This window comes from Dryas octopetala, chromosome 1 (genome assembly GCF_963921425.1).
Source record: "Dryas octopetala chromosome 1, drDryOcto1.1, whole genome shotgun sequence".
NCBI lineage: Eukaryota > Viridiplantae > Streptophyta > Magnoliopsida > Rosales > Rosaceae > Dryas > Dryas octopetala.
The window spans coordinates 27,931,921-27,949,207 of record NC_141366.1 but is presented as its reverse complement, the minus strand read 5'-3'; the positions used below and the strand labels follow the sequence as shown (position 1 = coordinate 27,949,207).

Below are 17,287 nucleotides of genomic sequence, written 5' to 3'. Positions count from 1 at the left end.
GTGCATAAGCATAAATAGTTCAAATAGATTGTTCCTTTTGAATTTATACAAGCTATCACCTTCATTTATTCATATATTCTCCATCATTGGTTAAATCGAGCATCAAAAATCGAAGTTGGGTTCGTGAACTCTTGTTTTCAAGGCATTGGCAAGGTCTCCATACAATTCTCGTGATTGAAGAGCAGCAAGGGTTGATAGGTCAGTTTATCATGATTTCATCGCTTAAGTCTACCTTGGGAAACTAATTTGGGAGACGCGTCCAAGAAAATTCTAATAATAATAATTAACAAAATAGAAATTAAAAACCCCAAAAAATGAAAAAAAAAAAAACATAAATTACCCAAAATATTAAAAAACCCAATTGGAAGGGCGGTGATGGTGCTGGGGGTTGGGTTTTCGTGGTGGCAGAGAGAACAAGGAGACAGCGGTGGGAGGGGAGGGGGGCGGAGGGGATAGAGGAGAAAGAAACTGAGGGGGAGGGGGTTCAAATGGGCTCGAGGGCGGAGGTCGAAGATAGATGGAGGAAGAAGAAGATGGCTCAGGAGACGGAAGGCAGACAAAGATGTGAGAAAAAGTGAGGCAGAGAGAGAGAGAGAGAGTGGGTTTTGGGGCTGGTGGGTACGTTTTGGGGCTAGGGGTTCGGAGGGAACCAGATGGCGGCGGTCGAAGAGGACGACAGTTGGGGAAGAGAGGGGAGGGAGGAAGAAATTTGAGCTGGAGGAGAGGGGAGAGGCTGCGGGGGAGGCTGCGAGAGAAAAGGAGAATAAGATAGAAGAGAAGGGGATCTCGAGGGTGGGGTTAATTAAAAAATATTCAGAACTTTAGGCGATGAAGTTATTTTCGTTGCTTAAAGTTTTGAATCTTTTTGTAGGAATTCACCCGCCCATTTTTCACACCTTAGGCAACAAACCCATTTTGTCTTCCAAAAGGGCCTTGGGAGACGAAATTGGAATTTCGTTTATTATATCAATAAATTCGATTACCGTTACCCAAATTCAATGATCAAAGCTATTCATTTTCTATGTTCGTACTCAAAAATCAATCTTGCAAAAAACCAGCAAAATTATAATTCATCTACCCGTTCATTTATCATTAGAAAAACCACGATCATTTATAAATTCGACCACCGTTACCTCACTTCTACATCTCCGATTGAGTTAATTTTTGCAGGGATAATCTTTGAGTGGAGAACTAAAAAACAAATAGTTCGAATTGTTGGAAACACGATCAAAATGTGAGCTTCTACATATAAATACACTTGAACAGTATAATCTATTTACTTTTTCGTTTAAACCTTGCCATTTCAATAATTGTGAAGACCACAACGTGATTTCAACAATCAGATAATCGGAGTCGTTCATTTTCTATGTTTATACTCAAAGATCATCTCTGCAAAAAATCAGCCAAATCGGAATTTATCTCCCCATTTGATTATCATTAGAAAAACCACGATCGTTCATAAGTTCGACAACCGTTACCTAACTTTTACATCTCTGATTGAGCTAAATTTTTGCAAAGATAATCTTTAAGTGGAGAACTAAAAAATTAACAGTTCGGATCGTTGGAAACAAAATCGACATGTGAGTTTCTACATATAAATACACTTGAAGAGTATAATTCTATTAACTTTTTTGTTTAAACATTGTCGTTTCAATAATTGTGAAGACCAAAACTTGATTTGAACGATCAAAGCGTTCATTTTCTATGTTCTTACTCAAATATCATCCTTGCAAAAAAATCGGCCAAATCGGAATTTATCTATCCATTCGATTATCATTAGAAAAATCACGATCGTTTATAAGTTCGACCACCGTTACTTAACTTCTACATCTCTGATTGGGCTAATTTTTTGCATAAATGATTTTTGAGTGAAGAACTAAAAAATGAACGGTTCGAATCGTTGAAAGCACATACGACTGCATCGTATGCTTATACATACATAAAAATGCAAACAAAAAATGCATTGATTTGTCTCCCATGTCCCCTTAGGCGACGAAATTAGACATTCGTCGCCTAAGGGATTTTTGGGTGACGAAATTTATTTGTCGCTAAAAGAGACTTTAGGTGACGAAAGCGTCGCCTAAAAGGACTTTGAGCGACGAATATGTAGATTAGTCCCCCAAAGTATTGCGCCAAGACCATTTTGGTGCGTAACGACGAACCTCATATTCGTTGCCTAAACCCATAAAGGTTTGAGCTACAAAATATTTTCAAATTAATTTAGCTAATTCGTCACCTAAACTACTTTTTCTTATAGTGAAAGAGATCGATAAGGCCAACATGAAAGAATTGTTCAACTGTAAGTATTGACCACGAGGGAGAGACCGAGAATATTGTCTAATATTTCCTTTGTTTCTCGACCAGGCCAACACTTAGGCTAGTAAACCTTTGTGTTGTTTGTTTTATTGCACACAATGAAAGATTTGGCTCCTTCTTGGCTGTTATGATCATGGCCTAGCTCTTGTTGCACGATCCCCTTTTTTCTTCTATCTCGATCTTTAAAGACCCGCTTGGTATTCTACTCAAATTTTCTTTTCAAAAATTAAGATTTATTTTTTTAAATGTGAGTTTTCAAATCAATTTTTTAAATTTGAAAACGTGTTTGGTATGAAATTTGAAAACAATTTTAAATTTTAAAAATGATAACAGTAAAGAAAGAAGGAAGTGTAAAAAAAAAAAAAAAATGTTTTATCATTTTTAAAGAGAGGCATGTTTTTGAATTTTTTTCTAAAAACTGTTTTTGAAAAAAGTCTACTAAACACGTTTTCTTGACTAAAACTTGTTTTTTTGTATTTTTTGTTTTTTTTTTAAATAGAATACCAAACAGACCCTGAGTTTTTCGGTCGTATGATTCTTTTAGACTCAAGCTCAAAGTGCAGCAAAATCTCTGAGCTCTTTACAATTTCTTGTGCAAACATCAGAATATATATATTTCTTCTTTGTTGGCCTAAAGTTGGAATAACTCTAAGCTGTAAATCATCTCGGCCTAGTACGTTCTTGTTTTCTTTCTTCAGTATAGGGAGACCAAAGTAAATCTTTATTACCACCTCTTTCGTTCTTTATCTTCTCGGTGTGTGAAAGATTGAAACTAGCCGTCTGTTTGCAATTCATTGAAGTCGATCATTAGGATATAATTGCGCATCATTGTAATTGACCTGAAGGCCTCTACCTCTTCCAGCTCCATCACTCTCTTTAACTCAGTCGGTCTAAGTAATTCGTACGTAACTACTAACTGTGAGTTTTCTTCACTTCAAAATATATTAAATTAGCAAAAATGAGAGTCCAATTCATCCTGACACAGCTTTCTTCCATTTACTTTCGGCAGGAATCAGTGATGAATGACATTCTTTTGTTTTTTTTTTTTACCAGCTCCATATATCGATCACTCTCTTTAACTTAGTCTGTCCAAGTAATTAGTACTTAACTACTAACTGTGAGTTTTTGTAACAACCCGACCCAAATTTTACTAGAAGTTTAAATTTTATTTAACTTTGGTTTTAAGAGCATTTCAAGGAGGTTCAGTTTTTGCAACCTTGGAAAATTTTTGTTTTTACTTTGGGAGTTTATTGAGAAATAAATATTTAGGATTTATTTTTAAATTAGACTTGACCCCAAAGTTGACTTTCAAAATTAGTGGGCTTTCGTCTTTGACTTTGAGCATGTTGGATAGGTCTCGAATCCACGAGTTCGTAGACACGAAGCACGCATAAATCAGAGTTACGGTTTGAGAGATATGGACGTTTGAAGTGAGGGGCAATTTCGTAAAATTGACAAATTGGGTTTAAAAAAATCAGATTTTTTTAAAAAGTTTCTCTCTCTCTCTCTAGAATATTCTCTCTCTCTTTTTATTTCTCTCTCCCTGACTCTCTCTCTTCATTCTCTTTCCTCTCCCTGCGCACAGCCAGCTCCGGTGAGAATTCACCTTCGCCAGCCAACCCACGACGGTCGAAGGCCACTGACGTGACCCCCAGACGCCGGCCATCCTCCCCCGAGTCTTCCTTGCACTGACGAGCTCTTCCACGCGCAGGAACAGCCGAGAGAAAACCCAGCGCACCGCCGGCGACCTCATTTTTCCGGCGACGACGGGACACCAGACCTACTGGGTCCTCTTCCTTTCACCACGGCGAGTTCAACCATGGGCTCCGTTTGTCCAGACGAAGCTCCACGACGGAGCAATGAGCTCGGGAAGCCAAGTCAGCCGCCAGCTTCCGCCGTCGATTTCGGCCGTTTCCGGCGATAATTGGCCGTCGATCCAGTTGTCAAAAATGATCCTCTAGGTACGAGAGATCCTTCCCCTAAGGTGTTGATGTTCAATTTTGAGATTTTAGAAATTCAATTTTAGGGATTATCCTTATTTCGAATTTCTTGATATTGGACTTGAAATGGAATTGTTTTTGTGCAATTGAAGGTTCTATTACATTATTAGAATTATTTAGAGTTGAATTTGGGTATTTCTAAGCTTGTGCTGCCACTGCCACCATCGGCTCTGCCACTTGTGGCAGCGGGTTGGATGTTTTTTCTTCGTATTGTTCAACTTCTCTACGATTGTAGTAGCTTATCTTTAGGTTCGGTGATTGATTGGGATTATTTTGTGTGTTGTTTGTGGTCGGGCAGCTACCGTGTGTGGTGGTTGACTGCTCGTTTCGGTTGTTTAATAACTAATTGAAGAATTTATTCTGTATTGTTGGTTGTCTGGTCTTAACAGGTACGTTGGCTCGGGAGAATTTTGTAACCCGATGCCACTTCGATTATTGAACCCGAAATCCGAAACCTGAAACCTTAATTTGGTATTTTATTGTTGAGGGCATTCGTATTCATTTCACTAAAACTAATCGATTTAGTTTCGAGATAACGTTTGTGTAAACCCTAAACCTTTGGTTAAGTTCTAAGGGTAGTTTGGTCATTTTACGTAACTCTCGAGAAACGGAACGGAACGTGATTGGAGATTTTGAGAATACTTTGTTCCTAATTACCTAAATTAAATTAAAAAGAAAATTTTGGAGAGCGAATAGGTTTTACATTGTCGGACAAGTTTCTTTTTAAGTTTGGGATTTATTCTGGATCTTTGAGTGGACACTTACTTTTGAAATGTTTTGCATGCCTTATAAATAAATACCCTCTTGATTTATCTAAGTATGGTTTAAGTTGAAAGATCTTGGGAATTGACCCGTATATATATATGAGTTATGATTTTCAAAGTATGCCTTTTTCTTGGTCAAATTAATGTTTCTATCTTAAATTCTTATCAAAGGAATGAATTGTTTTCAATAGAGGTTTTCATTTTAAGTTTTAATTTATAAAATGATTGTTATTTGAGAATTGATACTTTAATTTGATTTTACTAGTTGTGAGATATAAACTTTACAAACGTGACAATTTTATCGATTCCAAGGACTTGCTTAAACTCGAGTCGATTGTGAAATGTGTGGGAAATTTAAGATTTATTTTCAGCATAAAGATTATTTTGAGTGGTTTGAGATAATTTAGTATGATGATTTTTAAACGCCGTATAAGTACCCAGCTTCGATATGGTTACAGACAGGTCTTTGGGACCCATCACGGCACACACATAGGCTTTGGGCCGTGTGCCGGGATGCCTCGCCCTTTGGGGGTAGTCTATGTGCACGTAAGACATCTTGGCTTATTGTACGACGGCGATTCGACGGTACAAAGGCCATCGTAAGTCCTCTTGTATGACGGCGTTACGACGGTACAAGGGACACCCTAAGTCCACTCGCATGACGGCGTTGCGACAGTGCGGGTGGAAGGGCAAATCTACGTGCACGTACGACACTTTGGCTTATTGTATGACGGCGATTCGACGGTACAAGGGCCACCATTAAGTCCACTTGTATGACGGCGTTACGACGATACAAGGGACACCGTAATTCCACTCGCATGACTGCATTACGACGGTGCGGGTGGAAGGTTATGTAGACGGTCCACTTGGTGCGACGGTCTTGTACGGTACCAATGTGGAGCCTGTCAATTGGGTACTTATATGGCCAATGTTTCTGCTAAAAACTTCATTAGATAAAAAAATATTTTAAGTGATGAGTTTATGACAGCAAGGGTTTTTAAGTACGACGATTTCAGTTGAGCAGTTTTATTGATTTTCAGTATCGATTTCAGTTTAAGAACTTACTATTTTCAAAGATTGATTTTGAAATAGATTTGTGAAATGGCTTTTAAAATTGGGGGTTTTCAAAGAGAATGAACAGTTTTATAAATGATTATCAAATGAAAGGTTTTGAAGTTTATTTTGTCCACTCACTGAGAGTTATCTCACATTTTTCTTTATTTTTGTTTATAACATTTTCCCCCCCAGGTGTTATAGATCACTGAGGTTGGACCATACCACGTCGAGGCAGGACTTTCAGCTCTTCAGCGTCATTTCCTTTAAGTTGTAGAATTAACTTTTATTTTGTAAATGGAGTTTAGTTATGCTCTGATTATCATGTGCTTTGGTGAATAAGAACTATTTGGTTTTGGTTTTGTGAGTGAGGTTGGGACTCGTTTTGTTTGTGGTAGAGGTGGTTGAAGAAATCTAGAAGTGTTTTTACAGGTTTATAAATTTGGGTTAGTCCATTTTCAGGAGAGGTTCTGCTAAATTTTTGGTAGGATTTTCCTTGATTTTGGATCCCACAGGACCTCTCCGAGTTTCAGCGTGGAATCCGGGGACGGTTCTGTCAGTTTTCTTCACTTCAAAATATATTAAATTATTAAAAATGAGAATCCAATTCATTCTGTTCTGAGTCTTCTGACACAGCTTTTTTCCATTTATTTTCGGCAGTAATCAGTGATGAATGACATTCAAATAACAAAAAACTAAAGAAAAATGCAACTCTAAATGTGTACTTGTGTCATATGTATTTGAATATGTAATTGTGTAAACGAGACTGAACGGCAGAAAAAAAAAAAAAAAAAAGGGCAAGATAAAAAACGGAAAACTGCTAGGAATTGAAAAATTGGGAAAACGAAAGAAGAAAAAAGATGGGAGTGATTAATAAATCATAAGATATTTTGAAGAGTAGCTCAAACCCTTAAAGTCACTATGCAAGGTTATACATTTCTAATGTGAGACAACACTCCACATTCTCATATGCATCCGTACGTGTGGCGTTACTGAAGCCAAACACGTGAACAACTTATTTTGGGTGACGTGGAGTACGTGTGGCCACTCGGCCTAACACACGTGGGCGAACCTACTCTGATACCATGAAGAAATCTAGGCATCCATCTCAAAACTAATTGACTATGAGAAGAGTAGCCCAAACCCTTATAAGCCACTATGCAAAGTTATACTTTTCCAATATGAGATAACACTCCACATTCTCATACATTTAGAGGGTTTCGGAATCAATGGCTCTTATAAATATTGGTAGAGAAAAAGAGGCATAAGGCAAATTCAAATTTGTGGGCGAGATAATAAGTAAACCTAATGATTGCACCTAACAGCGCAGAAAGCTATTAAATTACACTTGCCTATAAGTAATGGCCAACTTTCAGAACCCAAACCTAGTTTCATGCAACGTCAAATGTAAAGCCATATATAGAATTGATAAGCCAGCAGATCGATCGAGTGCAATTAAGTGTAAGCTATGGAGCTTGTCAAGATTTGGGTCACCATTCTCTTGACTCCCTGCGCGGAGTTTTGGGGGAGGAAGTGGAATTTACTAGACATTGTCACGGCGGGTGTGTTGTTGAGTATACATTTTCTTGCTTTGTTCGCACCGTTTTATTTCAGCTGGTCTGCGTTTTGGGTGTTCATAGTACTGGGTTATATGACCGGCTTCGGAGTCACTCTATCTTACCATAGAAATCTTGCCCACAGGAGTTTCAGGCTTCCAAAATATCTTGAGTACTTGTTTGCATATTGCGGGGCTCTCTCAGCTCAGGTACGTTTGCCAAATGATCCCATTCTATTATTATTATTATTTATTTGTTTTTTTATGAGAAAAAAATATTTGTGTTTGGTTTTTTGGGTTTGCAGGGTGGTTCTATTGAATGGGTGAGCACACACCGATACCACCACCAATTTACTGACACAGACAAAGACGCTCACAGTCCCCTTAGGCCTTGTTTGTTTCACCTTCTTAACATGGACTGGCTTAGTTAAGACTTTAAGCCCATGTTTGGTGAGCTTAGGATTAAAAAACACGGGGCTTAGTGAATCCTCTCCAACTTAAATGAGCTTCTTAGTTGGGCTTAGTGAAACCCGTGAAAATGTGGAGGTTTAGCTAAGAACCTCCTTAGCTGGGTCTACCTAAGACAAAACTTAAAAATCAGAACACGACTTCATCTTCTACAGCAATCCAACCCATTTCTTCTACCTGCAGCAACAACGCCAGTCAACGCAGTGCAGCAACAACGCCAGTCACACACACACTCTTTCTCTCTGCTCAATGCCATGGCGCTTGCCACCGTCGTCGACCACCAAAACAACCACCACCTCCACCTTGAGTCCCTCCCTCTCATCGACCTCCGCCTCCTCTCCCAATCTGAGCTCTACTCCCTCTCCCTCACCTCGTATTCCTCCTCATCCCACCCCAACCGTCGCTTCGACGAAGACGTTTTAATCCCCAAAATCGACCGCTCCGTCTTCAACGAATCCGCCGGCAGCCGCAAGCAGACCTACTCCCGCCTCCGCCTCGCCCCTCGCAACTCCCAATTCGCTTCAAATTCCAAATCTACCCTCCCCCGCCAAACCCCCCTTCATTCCCAACCCCCTCTCGACCGAGAGAGCCTCCACATCATCGCCCTCCTGAAGCAACTCTTCCCCTCCGATGCCCACAGTGAAAACGACCTCGTTTCCGTCCCCGTCCGCCTCGATCAATACGACGCCGCTGCGCTGGAGCCTTCAACCGGGGACGTCCCGGTTGGCCTCGTTTCGGTTGCAGATGCTGACGTGGCGCAGAGGAAGCGGAAGCGGGGCCGCCCGCGCAAGGATTCAAGTGTCGTGATTGCCCCGAGCGTCAAAGAGGAGGTGGCGACCTCCTCCACTGCGTTGACCGGCGTTGTTGCTAGCTAGCCACCCTCTGTTAGTGCAGTGGGGCATGCTGCATGCATAATTAATTTTCACTTTCTTTGAGTTTCTAGATCGACCTAATTCTCTAACTTCTATTAACTTCTAAAGACCAAAGTGATTGACTTGGATATTTCAAATTAATTGGCCGGGGCAAGCTGATGATCATACAAAATTTGAATAAGAATAATAATTGCCTCTTATCTATTCTTACAAAAATATCATTTTTATTCTAAATAAATAAATATGGGGATTTATGATTTTGTTTCAAAAATTAATTTTCCAACTTGTTAGTCCTGCACTGCACCAAACATAGGACATGACTATTTTCATTATCCAGGTTGTTAGTCCTGCACTACACCAAACATAAAGGCAATTCTTAGCTAGCTTAATCCATGCCAAGCCAGTCCATGCCAGTCCCTATAGCTAGTCCAAGCCAAGACAGTCCTGTGAAACAAACGAGGCCTTAAGGGTTTCTGGTTTAGTCACATGGGTTGGATTCTCGATAGTAATTCTCGTTTTGGAAGAGTACGTATAAATACTTTATTTTTTGTCTGTTTCTTTCTCTCTTAATTTCTCCCCAAATGGTACTCCCACTTATTTTGTTAATCTTTTAAATGGGAAATTAATTTTCAGTATGGAGGATTAAAGAATGTTGACGATTTGAAAAGGCAGCCATTCTATAGGTTTCTTCAGCACACTATCGTTCTACATTTACTTGCACTTGGAGGTATATTGTATGCTGTGGGTGGACTTCCCTGGTTGGTTTGGGGAATGGTGAGCTCTCTTCCTATTTTCCTATTTAATGAACTTATATATAAGATGCATAATCATGATTTAGTTAGTAACAATGTAGTCACTAAAACTTTGAGGGAAGTCAAATATAATGTCACTGCCAAGTTGTTGGTAATAGAAATTTTTAAGATTAATTAATTAATATCTTAATAATTTCAGGGGATGAGGACAGTAGTTGTTTTCCACATCACTTTGTTAGTGAATTCGGCTGGCCACACGTGGGGATATCAAGCATGGGACACCAGTGATTTGTCTAGGAACCTCTGGTATATATATTGTGTTACCTAGTAATCTACTTACTAATTCAATTGCAATTTTAGGTGATGTTATATAATTTATATGTTTTTTCAACTATTTAATTAGGTAGTTGGGATTCCTTGCATTTGAAGAAGGATGGCACAATAATCACCATGCTTTTGAATACTCAGCTCGACAGGGTCTGGAATGGTGGCATATTGACCTAACTTGGTATATCATAAAACTTCTTGAAGCAATGAGATTGGCAACAGATGTAAAAACACCAAGCGAGGCTCACAAACAACGGAAAGCCTTAAAGAGTACTTGAATCGATCATGTCTACTCAAAATTAGACTTTGAACATTAAATTGCTTTTCTACATGATCCATCGTATGGGTGGATTCGGCACGGTAACCGTACCGAAACCTACATACCGACTTCCGACCGAGAATGAGCAGAGGGAGGATTTTGGACCCCGATACCGTGCCGACGGTAGTCGGAATCCGATGCATTCGGCATCGGTCGGAGCTAGGCGGTGTCGGAACGGTATCGGCAAACCCACTATCAGCAAAACCCAGAAATGCAAACCAAAGGGAGGCGGCGAGGGCGGAGACCAAAGGGAGAGAGGGGAGGAGGAGGGCGAGTAGTCGAGCATGATGAGCTCAATCTCATCACCAGCCATTGCCGGAGGGCGGCAGATCGAAGAGAGAGGCGCTGGGAAACCAAAACTCGACGACGGCTAGCCGTCGGCTTTCTTCCTTCGAATTTCCAGCGCTGGAGGTCGGGTGAGACATCTGAAGGCACCACTGAACCCAGTGCATCAAGGGGAATGATCCTGGGGTGATCCGGCACCTCAAATCTGCCGGAGTCGGCGGATCCCCACCGCAAAGAGTCGGCTCTGTCAAGCGCCGATTCGGCGCGGTGGCTTGTTTTGTGGATGGGTGATAGACATGGGGAGGAAGAGGGAGAAGAGAGGAGAAGGATGGAAGTGGTCTCGCCGGCATTGGCCTCTGGACGGCGAAGTTCTCGCCGGAAATAGCTAGAAGAGAGAGAAAGGGTGGGTGCGGGTGTTTTTTTGGAGAAATCAGGAATGATTTCTGATTTTTGATTTTGGGGTTTTAAATCCTAGGTTACAAAATTACTAAAATGCCCCTTGATTTTGGGGTTTAGACATTATGAAATTATAAATTTATGAACAATAGGATTAGGGTATTTTGGGGTTTCGTTTGGGGTTTGGACTTTGGGGGTTTAGGGTTTTTTGGGGTCAAATTTCAATTGGGGTTTGGTTGGGGTTTGAAGTTTTTTATTTTTATTACATATGTTTTTAAATTTATAGTTTATAGTTTATAGTTTATACTTATAGTTAGTAGTTAACTAGTTACTAGTTACTAACTTACTATATAGTATATACTATAAATTTATAACTTATAACTTATAAATACTAAACCCTATAATTTATATGTTTTTTAAATTTTTATAGTATATAGTTAATACTTAATAGTCTATATGTTTTTTAATTTATATCATTAATTATATCATAAACCTTAGGGTATAGCACTATAGCAGTATAGCCTATACTCTATACTTCTATAATGTATTAATGTATATAGTATATACTTAATAGTTAATACTATATAGTCTATATTACTTTACTACTTTATACTTTTATAGTATATTAGTAAATACTATACACTATTTAGTATATAGTATATAGTATATAATATAAGTTATATAACTATATATTATTTACTATTTACTATTTAGTATATACGATATTAGTATATTACATTATTAGTATATTAGTATACTACATTAGTATATTACCTAATAGGGCTGTTAGGCTAAATGACTAATACCATATACTAATAATAATATATTATACTATATTATACATTTATGATTGAGGTAATTACATAAATCATAAATAGTCCATAACTCCATAGTCCATATTGATATTAATATATTATACCATATTTTACTATATTATATCATATTATACAATATACTAATTAAATTACTAATATTATCATATTATACTATACTATACCATATTATACCGTATTATATCATATTATAGTATTATACTATATACTATATACCAAACTCTAAGTTACCAACTATGAATCTATGAAGTATAAATTTATAGTATTAGACTATTAAGGTATAGAAATTAGTAATTTAGTATGAGATATCATATACATATACTATATAGGGTTTATAATTTAGTATAATATTAGGGTTTAGGATATTTTTAATTAGTTTTTATATAGAAATGGGTTTAGGGTTAAAAAACATATAAGTTAATAAGTTAAAAAACATATATAGAAACGGTATCATATAAATTAAAAAACATATAAGTTAATAAGTTATAGGGTTTATAAATTTATATATGTTTTATATAAATTATAGAAAATTAGAAATGTATTATATAAAATTAGAAATTATATAGAAAGGTATTTAGTATTTTAGTATTTTTTATTTAGGGTATATCAATATAGTATAGAAATGTATAAAAATGAATTATTTTAATTATATTTTTTTAATATACGGTCGGTATCAGTATACCGTCGGTACCGGGTTTTGTAAACCAATACCGTTACCGAAATCATCGGTTGACAGGACCGCCCCCGGATTCCACCCTGAAACCCGCCCTGAAACCCGGAGGGATCCTGCGGGAATCCAAAATCAAGGAAAATCCTACCGAAAATTCGGCAGAACCTCCTCTGAAAATGGACTAACCTAGACTTTTCAAAACCTGTTAAAAGCCGCCGAAAGTGACTGGGTAGCTGGGTTGGCCGCGCACAGAGAAAAGGGAGAGAGAGAGAACTCGGGGAGAGAGGAGGCCGGGGGGGTCGGCGCCTGGGGGAAAGCTCGCCGGAGCCAGAGGCCAGGTCGGCGAGTGGCGGTCGACGGCGAGGTGAGTGGGGGTAGCTGGGGCTAGTGCGCGCAGGGGAGAGGGTGCGGGGGTGGAGTGAAGACAGGGAGAGAGAGAGTGCGGTGAGAGAGAGATATAAAGGAGAGAGAGAGTGTTCTAGAGAGAGAGAGAAATTTCTAGAAAATCTGACTTTTAAACCCCAATTTGTCATTTTACGAAATTACCCCTCGCTTCAAACGCCCATATCTTTCAAACTGTAACTCGGATCGAAGCGTGCTACGTGTCTATGAACTCGGGGGATCGAAACCTATCTAACGGACCCAAAGTCAAAGTCGAAAACCCATTTATTTTAAAAGTCAACTTTGGGTCAAGCTTAAATTGAAACAAAAATAAATATTTAAATCAAAACCCTTTTTATTTTCCAAATAAATCTCAAAATCTTTAAAATACAATCCAACATCTTTTTTTTATAAACCTCTTAAAAAAATCATAATAAAAATTTAAATTTCTAGTAAAAATTTGGGTCGGGTCGTTACAACCTTCCCCCCTTACAAAAATTTCGTCCTCGAAATTTAGTAGAAAATCTTAATTTAAGTCAATTGTAGTTGTAAAATTCTTATCACCCATCAAATCAAACCTCCTTTTAACAACCATAAGTTGAAATATGTGTGAATTTGACATTTCCTTCCGTTCGAGAAAACCAAGGATATTTAAACTAAGAAAATCACTCTACAACGAACTTAAATAAATTAAGTAAGCCTTAAAAATAAAAACTTGAAAATGTGATAGAAACGCCAAACCTTAGATAAAGTTTCCAGGGATAAAACCATAACGAAATAAATCCGTTTAAAACCTTTAAATCATTTGAAAGCAACTCTAACCCATAAATCTAGAAAGTTTACTCAAAACACGAATATGTGACAAACTAGAGTGTGTGTGTGTCCTGAAGTCTATCGAAAATATTGAATCATGCTCAAAGTTAGATAATGTACCCATGATGAAGTCCGGTGAAACCAACGCGTCCTGCTCCGTCATGGCGAAGACTGTGCCCTGGGCTCTGGGGCGTCCTGGCTGACCCCTCTATTGTTCTCCACTTCTACTGACATGGCTGGACTGGGCACCACTACGCTTCCGTTGCGCTACTCTGATTAACCCTTTGATCTATAAATGTATCCAACATAAAATATGATCGCGACTTCAAGTATCGTTAATTACTACTTCTTCCACACCATTTCTTACGTATCCATGAAAATGAGAAATAAATTATGATCGTGAACTAAGGGGTCACCCTCAAGCTTCTATCATTTCCTTAGCAATGTGTGATGTATTCAGGTCTATCTCAACTCCAACTACCCAGACTTCCATCACAAGATACTTATGTCTCCAAAATGGTCTAGCTCCTCATTACCATCCATAAGTTATCATCAATCCATCGAGTACTCACATGCCCCAAGTTAAGAAAGCTATTTTAATGGAATTACAACAATTTCAAGCTTACTCTCTTAAATAAAAACATCACTTCATATGTCATCACTTTGTGATGTCCCTCCTCTTCTAATATCAACCCTTACTTAAATCCAATACTTGGATCTCTTGCTTCCCATATGCCTACCACCTTCTAATTTCTCCTATCATTCCTTTAAGTCACGTCTCTCTTCTCAATTTCCTTCATTGTCCTCACTAGATTCCCAAAACAATTCATTTATCCCTTAATCATTATTATAAAATATTTGTCCTAATACACAAGCATCTATCCTTCGCCATCTTTATTGTAAACCATCAGAGTTTAACTAAGCTTCACTGTGTCACATCTTCGATACTTAATCTCTAGGGAAATCTATAATTACAATACCGTTAAATTCCATAAAATTCCAACTTGATTTCCTCGAATGGGCTTCAAACGAAGTACTGAAACATTTAAACAACGCACTCTCAATTTCGTAATTACCGATTATCAAAGAAATCCTCACGAGTACGACCCAAATTGTAATACCAGCATACCGCAAACGTAACACTCCCGTTAATTGTATTAAATCTACCCCCATAAACTTACCATAGTCTACTTTGAGGTCGGCCACGTCAAGGAGCCATATCTATAGTAGCGGAGAAAGACCTTTTTGTACACCGAAGGATGCACAGAAGGTGCGGAGTCTACAGGAAACTTAAACCTAATGCTCTGATACCAAGTTGACAGGACCGCCCCCGGATTCCACCCTGAAACCCACCCTGAAACCCGGAGGGATCCTGCGGGAATCCAAAATCAAGGAAAATCCTACCGAAAATTCGGCAGAACCTCCTCTGAAAATGGACTAACCCAGACTTTTCAAAACCTGTTAAAAACACTTCTAAAAAGCAACCACCTCTACCACAACCAAATAGGGTCTCAGACCCAACAATTTCACAGAGAATCCAACTTAATATTTAGAGTGGTTATCAGACCTGCTATTCTATTACAAGGAAATTTTACATCGAAAAATAGAATGACGCCTACTGGTCCGAGAAGGAATATGGATGTAACTGCCTCGACATGTTTGGCTCGACCTCCACCAGCTACTACCTGGGGGGAAACAATTTAAGGCAAAACAAGAAAAACTGTGAGACAACTCAGCGAGTGGACGGATTTAAAAAAAAAAACGAAACATAAAATTTATTTATTCTTTTAGAAATCTTAAAATAAAAATCTCTAAGATTTCACAATCGTTCTTTGCAATCCCCCAACTTTAAAACCATTTAGCAAATCCATTTTTTTAAAAATCATCTCAAATAAACCTTGATACACTGAAAAAAAAAGCAATAAAACTTTTCAAGCTGAGAAATATCAACTCTGAACTGAAATTATCTTTGTAAGCTGATTTTCTCAAAACATTTATACTTAAAAGTTGCACTATACTTATACCCGTACTGTAAACATTGTCCTGGCCACAATCCCGTGCACGGGCAGGCTCAAATCCTGGCCACAATCTCGTACGGAGGGTCGCTCCGCACGAGCAGGCTCACATCCTGGCCACAATCTCGTACGGAGGGGTCACTCCGCACGAGCAGGCTCGTATCCTGGCCACAATCTCGTACGGAGGGTCGCTCCGCACGAGCAGGCTCACATCCTGGCCACAATCTCGTACGGAGGGGTCACTCCGCACGAGCAGGCTCGTATCCTGGCCACAATCTCGTACGGAGGGGTCACTCCGCACGAGCAGGCTCGTATCCTGGCCACAATCTCGTACGGAGGGTCGCTCCGCACGAGCAGGCTCATATGATCAATACTTGCATTTTCAATTTACAACATTTCCACTTCCAAAAATAAATTGTCATTGTATTTTCCCAAAAGAACTTTAAATCCATATGTCAACATTTATTCACCAAATCCCAAATCAGATTCAAGATATTAAGATTAATAAAATTAATAAATTTCTATACTCTTACTAGAAAACCCGAAAGTCCACTCTGATTTACTCATTCTCAATTAAAACTCGAGATAATCAAATAAGTAAATTCATAAGGTTCATAAAATGCTTTCACAAATAAAAGTCCACTCACAGTATAAAATTCTTAGCTTCGACTCTCCACCGGATCGTCTCGACCTACGGTCGTCTCACTATAAATAAAACCATATGGTATATCATTAATCTCGACTCAACCACAATTAGGGTGTGTGTGTGTGAACGAACCTAACATCACGCCTCTTACTTGTTCATCTCAACGATTCAATTACGTACTCACCAAAAATCCCAAATTAAACACTCCCTCCTTCCTCGAAAACTACTCGGCTCTACCCAAACTCAATCCGAATATAAAAACATAAATATAATATAGCCTACGCACAAAACCGCGATTTATTTTAAGGTTAGTTTCGGTAACCGAAGAGCACCCAAACACTGACCAAAAGCAATCCGAACTTTACTTATTCTTCCACCCCAAAAATCACCACAAAACTCAGCCAATCCTTAGCAAACCCGAAATGGGTTCCAACCCTTGCCAATCCAACTTCTCAATTCTACTCAAATCTTTAATCCCAAACATCCAATAGGTTTCCTAGAGATGAAATTTGTTAAAAACCATCACTAATTAACAACCCCCAAATCAGAAATCCAAGGAAATTCGAAAAGGCCCTATAATCCAAAAATTTAAGTTTCTAAATCTAAGGTTTTTACACTACAAAACGAAAGGAAGTGAAAGCCCAATAGAAGAGGAAGAAAACTCACCTAAAATGGAGGTGATTGGCGCCGGAAATTGGTCAGAATCCAACGAGACCAAGGGGAGCCAAGCTGCTGGTTTTCTGGGTTTCCTGTGCGCGCGGCTGGGCTGGCTGGAGGAGGGCCGGCTGAGCTGATCGGCCGACGTGGGAGGTCGCCGGTGGT

At 38.8% G+C, this 17,287-nt stretch overlaps 1 pseudogene across 1 annotated transcript; it reads left to right on the top strand.

The window, feature by feature from the left end:
* Positions 1–7,601: 7,601 nt before the first annotated feature.
* On the top strand, positions 7,602–10,385 carry LOC147299506 (palmitoyl-monogalactosyldiacylglycerol delta-7 desaturase, chloroplastic-like; annotated as a pseudogene). The gene is made up of 6 exons (XR_015121307.1): positions 7,602–7,898; positions 7,994–8,081; positions 9,489–9,553; positions 9,662–9,802; positions 9,980–10,086; positions 10,184–10,385. The product of XR_015121307.1 is annotated as a palmitoyl-monogalactosyldiacylglycerol delta-7 desaturase, chloroplastic-like (transcript).
* Positions 10,386–17,287: the final 6,902 nt, after the last annotated feature.